Source organism: Zalophus californianus, chromosome 5, assembly GCF_009762305.2.
Source record: "Zalophus californianus isolate mZalCal1 chromosome 5, mZalCal1.pri.v2, whole genome shotgun sequence".
In the NCBI taxonomy this organism is placed as follows: domain Eukaryota; kingdom Metazoa; phylum Chordata; class Mammalia; order Carnivora; family Otariidae; genus Zalophus; species Zalophus californianus.
This window is the reverse complement of record NC_045599.1, coordinates 52,532,849-52,547,151: the sequence shown is the minus strand read 5'-3', so window position 1 is coordinate 52,547,151 and position 14,303 is coordinate 52,532,849.

Genomic DNA, 14,303 nt, shown 5'->3' with positions numbered 1-14,303 from the left:
ATGGTCATGCAAATTAAATCCTACTTCTGAAGACCTTTTGAAGCCTTTTTATTTTATTTTATTTTTAAAGATTTTATTTATTTGACAGAGAGAGAGAGAGACAGCCAGAGAGGGAACACAAGCAAGGGGAGCGGGAGAGGGAGAAGCAGGCTTCCCACAGAGCAGGGAGCCCGATGCAGGGCCTGATCCCAGGACCCTGGGAACATGACCTGAGCCGAAGGCAGACGCTTAACGACTGAGCCATCCAGGCGCCCTTGAAGCCGGTGAAATTCTTCCACAAATGTGCTGACCTGATATTTCACTTAAATACCTAGAGTCTTAATTAAAACGTTTTTTCATTTTCTAATGTAATTCTCTAGGGGTATCAATTGCTTTGTTTTTTCTGCAAACGATAATGAGGTCATAGAAATGAGACTTTCTGGGAAGTCTAACTGTATCTCCAGTCCTTGCACAATCTTTCCCTCCCTCATCCTAACCTTTTCCTTTACAATGCTAGAATTTACATTAGGCAGTCCTAGATGGCAAGTTACTTCTTACCATGGCTTCTCAGTCAACAGCATTTACTGAATGCCCACAGGGCTAGTACCAGGACCATAAGAAATTACGTCTTTGCTCTTAAAACTCCTGCAGTGTAGTTGATCCTATTGGGTCAGGTAGAGGGTAGAGTGTGGTTTCCAGGACAACAGAGGCTACATGTTTTGTCAGTCCAAGAGAAGATAGACACCTGCAAGGATAGACTTCCGACAGTATCTCTGGAAGGAAGTAGAATACGTAATCTTGCAGATCATGGGCTTTTAAGTCAGATAGATCTGGGTCCAAAGTTTGGCTCCACCATCCATGAGCTGTATGCCCTTAGACAAATTTCTTAACCTCTTTGCACCTTAGTTTCCTCTTCTGTGAAAGTGGATGATAATATAATATCTACCTTATGTAGACTTGTTTCAAGGATTAAAAAAAAAAAGCTTAGCACAGAGTCTGGAACACAACTTAATGGTCTTCATATTAAGTGGCCTATTGGCTTCTTCTTGGAAACTGCTTGTCCCAAGGAAGGCCCAAAGACAAAAATAACTACAGAAACATCGAACATTTACACTATACCCAGGGAGAGGTGCATTTTTTCTGTTGAGAACCACTGACCCCTGGTAGAGAAGGATCAATTGATGTCCTTGTAAAAAAAACTAATTTGCTTTTTTCCCTTCAGGGAAATATAAAATATTGAATTTACCTACTTTAAAGAACAAGGAACATAGCACTTTATTCAATACATGCCTTGAATAGATTTCTAGAACTTTAAGGGACCTCAGAGACCATCCACTATAATCTCTTTATTTAATAGATAAGACAGCTGAGGGCCAGAAATATAAACTGGCTTCGTCATAATTACTTTCCTTCACCATGGCAGACCACAGGAATAAAACCTTTGCTTCCAACTCCTAGCATTTTCCTGCTATACTATGTGCCTAGTTGTTCAGTAAAATAATAGGGAGAGGAAGAGAGAAAGGAAATTGAGAAGAAGGAGAGAGAAGGAAAAGCAGTCTGAAAAAGGGAGGGAGGTACTTATTGAAAGAGGAAAGGACAGAGAAAAGAACAAGAAAATAAGAAACAAAGTGGTCATTTCTAACAGCAATAGGGTTTCATCAAATGTACATCATGTCAAGCTAATGTTCTTTACTTTTCTTTTTATGGATTTTATTTATTTATTTTAGAGAGAGAGAGAGAGAGAGAGAGCACGTGTGAGTAGGGAGAGGGACAGAGTGGAAGGGAGAGGAAAAGGGAGAGAATCTCAAGCAGACTCTGCGCTGAGCATGGAGCTTGACACAGGGCTCAATCTCATGACCCTGAGATCATGACCTGAGCTGAAACCAAGAGTTGGATGCTTAACTGACTGAGCCACCCAGGTGCCCCATAATCTTTATTTTTCCATGAGGTCTGTTACTCTGAATGAATATTGGAGTAAGTGACAGGACCTCATCATGAGCTGGGAGTCTATGGCAATAACCCAGGTGAGAAATGTTAATGACTCAGACTAGGGTGGCAGCAATAGGGTGGTTCTAGAGGTTGGATTTGAGATATATTTCAGAGAGATAGAGAGATATGTTGTTGGATTGGATGTTGGGAGGCAAGTGAATTCAAAGTTCTTGACTGGAGTAATTAGATGGATGGTGATAACCATTTACCGAGATGGGGTGAGACTTTGGGCATGCTTTATATGATTTCCCAGGGAAAATTATGAGTGTACAGCTGGATATTTGAATCAGGAACTCAGGAAGGAGCAAGGCTGGAGGTACAAATTCGGGAGTTGTTGGTGTAACAATATTTACAGAACTGGATGAGATCATCTTGAGATGGAATGAAAATAGAAAGGAGAGGGATGCTGAGGGCTGAGTTCAGAGTGCTCCATTTTTTATTTTTATTTTTATTTATTTATTTATTTATTTTTTAAAGATTTTCTTTATTCATGAGAGAGAGAGGGAGAGAGAGAGAGAGAGAAGCAGGCTCCCAAGGAGCAGGAGGCCCGATGCGGGACTCGATCCCAGGACCCTGGGATCATGACCTGAGCCGAAGGCAGATGCTTAACCATCTGAGCCACCCAGGCGCCCCCAGAGTGCTCCATTTTTTAGAAGGCTAGCAGGGGAAAGGCTGCCAGCAAAGTGAGACCTGGGAGTTATTAGTGGGGGACCTTCTGAAGACATGGGTTTCTAGAGTTTCTGCAAGTAATTTAATAGAATCATTCGTAAGGGATGAATGGGATATGGAACAGTGTGGGCTGGATAGCAGTACAGGTAGGTGGGGTTGGACTGTGTGCACCAAAATCGTGTCAAAAACAGATTAGTGGGAACTTGAAGGGCTGTAGGACCGTACCTTGGATTTTGCCCCTGTCTCATGAACCTGGTTAAAAAAACCAAGAATTTGGGCAGGTTTGCACGGATACAAAGATGGAGAGATAGTGACCACATCAGGGTGATTAGCAAGTTTTGAAAAACATGGGGAGCCAGAGTAGATGATCTGTGCCTGTTGTGATAAACCAAGTGCGGGGTTAAGGCCTGACCTGCACTGGCGGTCGTGGGAAGATGGGATTCGAGAGACACGTGAAAAGAAAGAATTGGCAGGATTTTGTGACTGACTAGATATAGATGATGAAGGAGAGAAAGGAGGCCTAAGGGATTCGACGGTACTGTTTTTTTTTTACATTGATAAATTACTTTTTAAAAAAATTTTATTTTATTATGTTATGTTAGTCACCATTCATTACATCATTAGTTTTTGATGTACTGTTCCATGATTCACTGTTTGCATATAACACCCAGTGCTCCACACAGTATGTGGCCTCTTTAATACCCATCACCAGGCTAACCCATCCCCCCACCCCCCCTCCCCTCTAGAACCCTCAGTTTGTTTCTCAGGGTCCATAGTCTCTCATGGTTCGTCTCCCCTTCTAATTCTCCCCCTTCATGTTTTCCTTCCTATTATCTTCTTCTTCTTCTTCTTCTTCTTCTTCTTCTTCTTCTTCTTCTTCTTCTTCTTCTTCTTCTTCTTCAACATATAATGTATTATTTGTTTCAGAGGTACAGGTCTGTGATTCAACAGTCTTGCACAATTCACAGTGCTCACCATAGCACATACCCTCCCCAATGTCTATCACCCAGCCACCCCCTCCCTCCCACCCCCCCCACTCCAGCAACCCTCAGTTTGTTTCCTGAGATTCAGAATTCCTCTTATCAGTGAGATCATATAATACATGTCTTTCTCTGATTGACTTGTTTCACTTAACATAATACCCTCTAGTTCCATCCACATCATTGCAAATGGCAAGATTTCATTGTTTTTTTTTTTTAAGATTTTATTTATTTACTTGACAGAGAGAGACACAGTGAGAGAGGGAACACAAACAGGGGGAGTGGGAGAGAGAGAAGCAGGCTTCCTGCTGAGCAAGGAGCCCGATGTGGGGCTCAATCCCAGGACCCTGGGATCATGACCTGAACTGAAAGCAGATGCTTAATGACTGAGCCACACAGGCCCCCAAGATTTCTTTCTTTTTTTTTTGATGGCTGCATAATATTTCATTGTGTATATATACCACATCTTCTTTATCCATTCATTTGTTGATGGACATCTAGGTTCTTTCCATAGTTTGGCTATTGTGGACATTGCTGCTATAAACACTGGGGTGCATGTACCCCTTCGGATCCCTACATTTGTATCTTTGGGGTAAATACCCAGTAGTGCAGTTGCTGAATTGTATGGTAGCTCTATTTTCAACTGTTTGAGGAACCTCCATACTGTTTTCCAGAGTGGCTGCACCAGCTTGCATTCCCACCAACAGTGTAGGAGGGTTCCCCTTTCTCCGCATCCCCGCCAACATCTGTCGTTTCCTGACTTGTTAATTTTAGCCATTCTGACGGGTGTGAGGTGGTATCTCATGGAGGTTTTGATTTGGATTTCCCTGATGCCGAGTGATGTTGAGCACTTTTTCATGTGTCTGTTGGCCATTTGGATGTCTTCTTTGCAGAAATGTCTTTTCATGTCTTCTGCCCATTTCTTGATTAGATTAGTTGTTCTTTGGGTGTTCAGTTTGATAAGTTCTTTATAGATTTTGGATACTAGCCCTTTATCTGATATGTCATTTGCAAATATCTTCTGCCATTCTGTCGGTTGTCTTTTGGTTTTGTTGACTGTTTCCTTTGCTGTGCACAAGCTTTTTATCTTGATGAAATCCCAATAGTTCATTTTTGCCCTTGCTTCCCTTGCCTTTGGCGAAGTTTCTAGGAAGAAGTTGCTGCGGCTGAGGTCGAAAATGTTGCTGCCTGTGTTCTCCTCTAGGATTTTAATGGACTCCTGTCTCACATTTAGGTCTTTCATCCATTTTGAGTCTATTTTTCTGTGTGGTTTAAGGAAATGGTCCAGTTTCATTCTTCTGCATGCGGCTGTCCAATTCTCCCAACACCAATTGTTGAAGAGACTGTCTTTTTGCCATTGGACATTCTTTCCTGCTTTGTTGAAGATTAGTTGACCATAGAGTTGAGGGTCCATTTCTGGGCTCTCTATTCTGTTCCAGGGATCTATGTATCTGTTTTTGTGCCAGTACCATACTGTCTTGATGATTACAGCTTCGTAATAGAGCTTGAATTCCCTAATTGTGATGCCACCAGCTTTGCTTTTCTTTTTCAAAGTTCCTCTGGCTATTCGGGGTCTTTTCTGGTTCCATACAAATTTTAGGATTATTTGTTCCATTTCTTTGAAAAAAGTTGATGGTATTTTGATAGGGATTGCATTAAATGTGTAGATTGCTATAGGTAGCATTGACATTTTCACAATATTTGTTTTTCCAATCCATGAGCATGGAACATTTTTCCATTTCTTTGTGTCTTCCTCAATTTCTTTCATGAGTATTTTATAGTTTTCTTTTTTTTTTAAAGATTTTATTTATTTATTTGAGAGAGAGAGAGAGAGAATGAGAGATAGAGAGCACGTGAGGGAAGAGGGTCAGAGGGAGAAACAGACTCCCTGCTGAGCAGGGAGCCCGATGCGGGACTCGATCCCGGGACTCCAGGATCATGACCTGAGCCGAAGGCAGTTGCTTAACCAATTGAGCCACCCAGGTGCCCATTTTATAGTTTTCTGAGTACAGATTCTTTGCCTCTTTGGTTAGATTTATTCCTAGGTATCTTATGATTTGCAATTGTAAATGGAATCGACTCCTTAATTTCTCTTTCTTCTGTCTTGTTGTTGTTGTATAGAAATGCCACTGATTTCTGTGCATTGATTTTATATCCTGCTACTTTACTGAATTCCTGTATGAGTTCTAGCAGTTTTGGGGTGGAGTCTTTTGGGTTTTCCACATAAAGTATCATATCATCTGCAAAGAGTGAGAGTTTGACTTCTTTTTTGCTGATTCGGGTGCCTTTTATTTGTTTTTGTTGTCTGATTGCTGAGGCTAGGACTTCTAGTACTACGATGAATAGCAGTGGTGAGAGTGGACATCCCTGCCATGTTCCTGACCTTAGGGGAAAAGCTCTCAGCTTTTCCCCATGGAGAATGATATTCACTGTGGGTTTTTCATAGATGGCTTTTATGATATTGAGGTATGTACCTCGAAGTTACTGTTTTAATGGTTTTAGTGTAGGAAGGATTAATAATACTATAAAAAAAAAGCCCAGCCCAACATGAGTTAGTAACTCATTCTTTACCAGGACCTTTAGTAACTCTGATAGTTTGAATTTATGTAGTTGGTTCTGTATATTGAAGGGATAGTAAAAATAATTATAGCAAATTGGCTCTCCCAATCTTAAAAGATTATGAATTAACCAATTAATGTGTTTCTGTTTGCATAAAAGCTGATAGCTGAAGCCAAATGGTCTAATAAGATCAGTTCAGACTTCACTTTTTGATGGTTTGCCAGTTGAATATTTTTTTTTAAAATTTTATTATGTTATGTTAGTCACCATACAGTACATCATTAGTTTTTGATGTCATGATCCATGATCCATTGTTTGCGTATAACACCCAGTGCTCCATGCAGTACATGCCCTCCTTAATACCCATCACCAGGCTAACCCATCCCCCTCCCCCCTCCCCTCTAAAACCCTGTTTGTTTCTCAGAGTCCATAGTGTCTCATGGTTCATCTCTCCCTCCGATTTCCGCCCTCTTCATTTTTCCCTTCCGTCTCCTAATGTCCTCCATGCTGTTCCTTATGTTCCACAAATAAGTGAAACCATATGATAATTGACTTTCTCTGCTTGACTTGTTTCACGTAGCATAATCTCCTCCAGTCCCATCCATGTTGATGTAAAATTTGGGTATTCATCCTTTCTGATTTGCCAGTTCAATATTGATACAATTGCATTTATTTATGAGGTTGCTGGGTAACTTGAATTGCCCTGTGAGGGCCTGAGTTATTTTTACAGAACCATTCTCCCCTGCTTAACTAAATGACATTAATCTTACCCTCTGAAAGCAGTGCCTTATGGCCAAGTAGAGATTTCTGTCCTGTACCTGAAGATGCTCTTGGTGATTGGAATGTGTGAGGGCCATGCCTGAAAGGTCTGCAGAATTTTCTATACCTCACAGGTTTTGCTATGATCCTGGATTAGTGTTTACAAGGTGGGAGGAGGCATGTTCAACTTTCTTAAGGGAAAAAGAAATCTTTTCAAGCATTTATTTATAAAAGCACTCACTTACATATTTTGAACTCAGGTATGTCCTTAAAAGGAATGAATATTATGGTTTTAAAAACTCTCTAATTTGGACTTTTCCAGTACTCCCTATGAAATTAGCCCAAGGTCATAAGTTTTACTGTGTATGTCATTTTGTGCACATTTTGCCTGATTTGCTTATATAAGAACATCAGCCACTTAAACTGAGAGAAGAGTTTCTACTTCCCCAAGTTCCGAACGTGATGACATATATTTAGATTAGTGCAATAAGTATTATAAGAGTAGGAATTTAGAACTGGAATGAAGTTAGATATTATCTAGTCTACTTCCTTTGTTTAAGATGAAGGAACAGAGGTCTAAAGTGGTGAGTCATTTGGCCAACTTTATCCACATAACTAATGACAGAGGTGCTGTGTTTTCACTGCATCCTATCAGGTGGCACATGATTTTGGCTTGTCCCATTACTGGTGATGTTAACTTTGATCATTTGGTAAATGTGGTATCAAGTTTTTCCACTATAAAATTATTCATTTTCCTTTTGTAGTTAATAAGCCTTTTGTGGGGAGGTACTTTAAGACTTTGTATATATCTCCTTCCTCATCAAATTTTACTGGCTATTACCCGTTGATGTTTCTTGTCTGAATTGATTATTACTATGATGGTTACAACATGGTGATTTTTCTAATTCTATCATTCCTTATGCAAAGATTAGTTGGCATTTCACTGTAAGAAAAGGAAATGCCAACTAATTTGTTTTTTTTCCCCATTTGGGCTCATATATTGGTTTGGCCTCATGGATTTCCTTTTTATTCAAGGTATATAATCTATTTCTGTTACTACTTATTTTCATGTTCAATTTTTCCCAGATAGGCCAGTGGGAGGTGCTTCAAGCCGGTTCCTGTGCCCTTTAGACACATCTCCATAATTTTATTTTTCTCATTCCTGTGCAGGGGCATCTGGGTGGCTCAGTAGTTAAGCGTCTGCCTTCGGCTCAGGTCATGATCCCAGGTCCTGGGATCGAGCCCCACATCGGGCTCCCTGCTCGGCGGGAAGCCTGCTTCTCCCTCTCCCATTCCCCCTGCTTGTGTTCCCTCTCTTGCTGTCTCTCTCTCTCTGTCAAATAGATAATCTTTAAAAAAAATAAAAAAATAAAAAATTCCAGTGCAGTTAGCATATAGTACTATAGTAGTTTCAGGTGTATAACATAGTGATGCAACAGTTCCACATATTACTCAGGGCTCATCATAAGTGTGCTCTCAATCCCCTTCACCTATTTCTGCCATCTCCCTACATAACTCCCCTCTGGTAATCATTAGTTCTCCATAGTTAAAAGTCTGTTTTTTGGTCTGTCTCTCTCTCTCTTTTCCTTTGTTCATCTGTTTTGTTTCTTCAATTCCACATATGAGTGAAATCATATGGTATCTGTTTTTCTCTGACTGACTTATTTCACTTAGCATTATACTTTCTAGATCCATCCATGTGGTTGCAAACGTATTCTCACTTAATTTTTATGTTGTGGCAAAGTACAGAAAGTGTAGAATTTACCATTTTAACCTTTTTGAAGTGTGTCATTCAGTGGCATTAAGTACATTCACAATGTTGTGCAATTACTACCACTACCTAGTTCCAGAAATATTTTTATCATCTGACATGGAAACCCCGTGCCCATTAGACATTCATTCCCCATTCCCCTGTCCCTCTAGCCCTTGGTAACCACAAATCTGCTCTCTATCTCAATAGATTTGGCTATTCTGGATATTTCATAGAAATGGAATCATGCAATAGCCAGTCTTTTATGTCTGGCTACTTTCACTTAGCATAATGTCTTCAAGATGCACCCATGTTGTAGCATGTATCAGTACTTCATTTTTTAGTGGTTGTGTTGTATGGATATACCATATTTTGTTTATTCATCCAACTGTTGATGAACATTCAGGTTGCTTCCACCTTTTGGCTATTATGAATAGTGCTGCTATAAAAATGCATATGCAAATTTTTGTTTGAACACTTACTTTCAATTATTTTATGTATATACCCACAAGTAGAATTGCTGGATCATATGGTAATTTTATGTTTAACATGTTGAGCAACCTCCAAACTGTTTTCCACAGTGGCTGCACCATTTTACATTTTTTTAAAAAGATTTTATTTATTCATTTGAGACACAGAGATAGAGAGAGAGAGAGCATGAGCAGGGGGAGAGGCAGAGGCAGAGGGAGAAACAGGCTCCCCGCTGAGCCAGGAGCCTGATGTGGGGCTCGATCCCAGGACCCTGGGATCATGACCTGAGCAGAAGCCAGACGCTTAACCATCTGAGTCACCCAGGTGCCACACCATTTTACATTTCTATCAGCAGTATATGAGGGTTCCATTTTCTTCACTTCTTTGCCAACACTCATTTTCCTTTTTCAATTATAGCCATCCTAGTAAGTGTGAAGTGGTATCTAATTGCGGTTTTGATTTGCATTTCCCTAATGACTAATGATTGAACATCTTTTCATGTGCCTGTTTGGTCCTTTATATATCTTCTTTGGAGAAATGACTGTTAAACCCATTTTAAAAATTGGGTTGTTTGCTTTTTATTGTTGAATTGTAGGAGTTCTTTATATATTCTGAATACTAGATCCTTACCAGACATATGACTTGCAAATATCTTGCCCCATTCTGCAAGTTGTACTTTTAGTTTTGATAGATACTCTCTTTGATGCCCAAAATGTTTTAAATTTTGATCAAGTCCAATTTATCTGTTTTTTTTTAGTTGCTGTGTTTTTGGTGTCATATCTAAAAAACCATTGCCACTATCATGAAAATTTATTCCTATGTTTTCTTCTGAGAGTTTTATAGTTTCTGCTCTTGCATTTAGTGCTATCAAATTGTTGATACATTTCAAGTTAATTTTTTATATATAGTATGATGTAGGGGTCCAATGTCATTCTTTGCCATGCAGATATCCAGGTCTCTTAGCACCATTTGTTGAAGAGATTATTTTCCTTTCCCTTCCATCATTTTTTAGTGCTTTCTTTTAGGCTTTAGGGTTTTATTTAAATTCTTTGGTGTTATAATTGCATTTATTTTTTCTTACATAGAAAGCCTTTTATAGTGATATATTTGTTTCCAAAATACCATACCTGTATTTTTAGTAAGATATATAGATAATGTTTAAGATTTCTTTGCTGGTAGTTTTGCCTTTATTTTGTTATTTTTTTCCTAGCTTTTTTAAGGTATAACTGACAACTAAAATTGTATATATTTAAGGTGTCCAACATTATCATTTGATATTTCCATACATTGTGAAAATTACCACAATCAAGTTAATTAAAACATCCATCACCTCACATAGCTACCTTTTTTTTTTTTTTTGTGAGAACACTTAAGATTTAGTCTTAGTAAACTGTAGGTATAGAATGCAGTACTTTATAGTCACCATGTTGTACATAAGATTCTGAGAACTTATTCCTCCTAAACTCAAAGTTTGTACGCTTTAACCTAGATCTCCCCATTTCTCCCACTCCTGCCCACACCTTCCCTCTGCTCCCAGTCCCTGGCAAACACCATTCTACTCTCTGTTCCTATGAGTGTGATGTTTTTAGATTCCACTTATAAGTGAGACCATACTATTTGTATTTTTCTATCTGGCTTATTTCACTCAGAGTAATGCCCTCCGGGTTCATCCATGTTGTTGCAAATGGCAGGATTTTCTTCTTTTTAATGGCTGAATAATATTCCACTATAGATGGACATTTAGGCTGTTTCTATATTTTGGCTATTGGAAATAATGTTGCAGTGAACATGGGGGTGTAAATATTTCTTTGAGATACTGATTTCATTTCCTTTGGATATGTACCCAGCAGTGGGATTGTGGAGTCATATGGTGATTCTCTTGTTAATTTTTTGAGGAATCTTCATATTATTTTCCATAGTGGCTATGCCAGTTTTCATTCCCACCAAAATGAACACTTAATTTCTAGATTAACATAGTATTTATTCTAGGCTTTCCTTGCCCTAGCCCTGAAAGTAGCCATATCTCCTTGAAGCCTTGGTTCCTTTTAGTGAAGAACAGTATTCAGAAACCAAGGTTTGGGTACTAGGTATATTATTAATTTTAGGGTGTTGATCTTCATAGACCCTCTCAGGGGACAGAGCTATGTATACCTACATCCCCACACACATGTTGAAAACCATGAGCTAATATCAATACTTGCACTTCCAAACCATCACAGAGTTCACTCTAGTTTTCTCCCTTTACATGTAACTTTCTTTTCTGACAGTGAAGAACATGACTTCTCAATATATTTACTTATTACAACAGTTTCTCTCCACCACCACTCTTTCCCCCTGCATAGATGATCTCCTCACTCTACTTGGATTTTGATACTTTGTGCTGGGCTATTGCTACCTCTCTCCTAAGTGGACACCCTCTTCCCTTGCTTTAGCTTGAACAACCCATACTAGGCTGCACAGATGATCTCATTTTGTTCAAGCTTCCACAACCCATGCTTAATTGTGGCCGCTTCATTCCTCACAGCTCCCAGATGCCTATCTTGCTTGGCCCCACCTAATAAGTTGTGGACTGAATTATTCATGATGGAAATAGAGAGGGAAGGAAGGAAGGAAGGAAGGAAGAAGCAAGCAAAGAAATCAATCAATTTCCAGGCTCATCATTTTTTTGTAATCCTACAACTTTCTCTTTTGTTCAATGTATTTCTTGCTGATGTGTATCCTTCAATAATTATTTTTATGTTTTTGGCAGATGGGTTAGCTGGCTATAAAATTCTAGCTGAAATTTTTTTCCTCTCTGCACTTTTTTCTTTAAATAAACTCTTTTTGGGGGAATTATTTTAGATTTACAGAAAATTAGCAAGGATAATACAGTTTTCCTATACTCCTCACTGCTTTTCTCCCTTATGTTAACATTCTAGCTGACCATCTCTCTGCACTTTTAAGATATTATTTCATTAACTTTCGATATCTACATTAGCTAGCAAGAAATCTGCTGTCACAGTTGTCTCTCTGTTTTAGATTATCTTTTCTCTCTGCTAGATTTAAAGATTTCTATAGTTTCACTTTAGTGTGTCCGAGTTTGGTTTTATTTGTATTTATTCTGCTTAGTACTTGGATTATACTGAGCTGATGATTCACCAGATTTTCTTTCTTTTAATCCTGGAAAATTATCAGCAATAATTTCTTCAAATATTGCTTCCTTATCTTTCATTTCAGTTTATTCTTCTGGAATTCCTATTTGTTAAAATGTTGGAATCTCTCAATCTACCTCTATTGTTTCTCTTTTTTAAGATTTTATTTATTTATTTGAGAGAGAGTGAGCGAGCAAGAGCAGCGGGTGAGGCAGAAGGACAAGCAGACTCTGCACTGAGGGTGGAGCCTTATGTGGGACTTGGTCTCAGGACCCTGGGATCATGACTTGAGCCAAGTCAGATGCTTAACCAACTGAGCCACCCAGGTGCCCCTCTACTACTACTACTACTGCTGCTGCTGCTGCTGCTGCTGCTGCTACTTCTTCTTCTTCTTCTTCTTCTTCGATTTTATTTATTTGTCAGAGAGAGAGCGAGAGAGCGAGAGAGAGCACAAGCTGGGGGGATCAGCAGGCAGAGGGAGAAGCAGGTTCCCTGCTGAGCAAGGAGCCCGAAGTGGGACTCGATCCCAGGAGCCTGAAATCATGACCTGAGCCAAAGGCAGATGCTTAACAACTGAGCCATCCAGGTGCCCCCGTCCCTCTACTTCTATGTTTCTTAACAGCTCATTTAAATAAACTCATCTCTCTGTCTGTCTACCTATCTACCTATCTATCATCTATCTCTGTCTGGAAGGGAGAACAATCCAGTCCTGTTTATTGTATTTTTAAATTCAATCACTGTATATTTCCTTTCTTAATTTCTACTTGCTTTTATTAAATATCCACCTATTCTTGTTTCATTTTTGCCTGTCTTCGTTGAAAAATTTTGTATCCTTTTTAAGTGGAGGTTATGCTGCACTCTTTTTTTGCAACTATTCCATGTTTCTAATTTAAAGTCTTTGTTAAGCTGTTCTATAAAATTAATTTTCCAGAGTGGATGCATGATTGTTAATTTTGTTAGTTTTCTTTCTTAGCAACCAATTATTGTTTTTGGAATTTGGGTTTACCAGTAATTTTAGATAAGACTTTTTTGTTTCTTATTCCTCTTTCTTTCTCCCACTCACCCCATCTGCCTCTCTGTCCAGCATTTTTGTGGTACCCTTCCCACCAAACATTCTCCAGGTCCCTAATCTGTAATTAGGCTTTAAATTGCTGTTTGGGGTTTCTGTCCTATAGTGATGGAGGAGTACCAAAGAACCAATCAAATGGCCAGTGGGCAGTTTTGGCTCAGTTCTTATCAAGGCTGTGGTTTTAAAGAGATAGCTTACGTATTTTTAACAGGGGCAGTATTGCCCCCAATAAGGTGAAAATTGATTCTTGGAAGGCTAAAAATCTTAGATATTACAATGGCTCTTCAAATCTCAACCTTATTCCTAAAAATCTTATTCCTTAGCATTTAATTTCTCTCTTTTGGGAAAAGTTAAATTTTTCTTCTTAGGGGGATAATAGAGAAAAAAATTGAAAAACATTACTATAGCTCAAGACAGAAGTCAGCTATGTTTTGTTCAGTCTACTTCCTTAAGTAGTGAGCCTTCTTCCTCATCATCTGTGGAGCTTTTTAAAACCCTTTGACTCCTAAAGAGCTGAATTTCTGGCCAGCATAGCCATAGCTTCAGCCTACCTCTCAGTTTTGCATTTCTGTTCCATGGAGTTGTTTATCTTGTTTTCAAATCTAGAAACCTTTTCTCTTTCCATATTTAACTACATACTACCATATATTTGGAGCATGAAGGGGGTAATCAAAGCATGAACTCGTTGCGCCATCTTGACTGGAAGTCAATATTTATGATTTTATTTACCAACCATTCTACTGTCTTTCTTCCCCCGAAGAGCAAGAGAAAGAGCGCGCGCGCTCATGTGTGCGTGCGTGCGTGCGTGTGTAAGCGGAGTGGGAGGGGCAGAGGGCAAGGGAGAGAATCCCAAGCCGGTTGTGCTGAGCGCGGAACCTGGTAGGGGGCTCGATTTCACAAACCTGAGATCATGATCCAAGCCAAATCAAGAGTCAGTCACTTAACTG